Genomic DNA, 1,014 nt, shown 5'->3' with positions numbered 1-1,014 from the left:
AGTCTACTGAAGTACTCACAAGTTCTGGTTCTTTTTTTTAAAAAAGCCGTAATACCTGAGAGTTTAGTGAATTCTGAAAAGTCAATGAATCTAACGTTTGTGAACTTGTTTTTATATATTTTAACATAAAGTGTCATGAATTCTAGCTGTCTGGGTGGCTTCCTAGAAAATCTATTTGAGGGCTTCCTAGAAAATCTATTTGAGGATGAGTCATAGGAGGTTTTGAAGGCAAGATCATGTAGTTCCTCATTGCTTGTAAAGATTTTATTTTTTTATTTTTTAAAGACAAACCTTGAGACCAGTCACAGTGACTCACACCTGTAATCCTAGCACTTCGGGGAGGCCAAAGCGGGAGGATTAATTGAGCTCAGGAGTTCAACACCAGCCTGGGGAACATAGTGAGACTTCGTGTCTACAAAAAATAAAAATTATCCACATATGGCGACATACACAAGCGGTCTCAGCTACTAGGGAGACCAAGGTGGGAGGATTGCTTGAGCTCTGGGGTTCAAGGCTGCAGTGAGCCAATATTGCACCACTGAACTCAATGCTAGGTCATAGAGCGAGGCCCTATCTCAGAAAAAAAAAAAAAAAAAGACAAACTTTGAGAATTCAAACAATTGGAAATTATTAGATTAGGTCACCTCTAAAATAGTCTCTAGCTCTCATAATCGCAGAGTTTCCCTAGGAATTGTTAAAAGAGAAAATTACAATAAATTTAGATTAAATTTCAAGTTGGATTTTATTGCAATTCTAGAATTGGCAAACTTTCATTGTATAAAGCAGAATGAATGTTCTGATGAGTTAAGCAAAAGAGGTTGGCTTTATGGGCAGGATAGAACCAAAGAAAGAAAACATAAAAAACAAAACAAAACAAAAAGATTGGTCATTTCAAAACTACTTTATAGGATTAAAACAGAGAAGTCTTAGGCTGGGCGTGGTGGCTCATGTCTGTAATCCTAGTAATTTTGGAGGCTGAGGCGGGTGGATCACCTGAGGTCGGGAGTTCGAGAC

This window comes from Mandrillus leucophaeus, unplaced genomic scaffold (assembly GCF_000951045.1).
Source record: "Mandrillus leucophaeus isolate KB7577 unplaced genomic scaffold, Mleu.le_1.0 Scaffold1304, whole genome shotgun sequence".
Classification (NCBI taxonomy): Eukaryota; Metazoa; Chordata; class Mammalia; order Primates; family Cercopithecidae; genus Mandrillus; species Mandrillus leucophaeus.
This window is presented reverse-complemented; position numbering follows the sequence as displayed.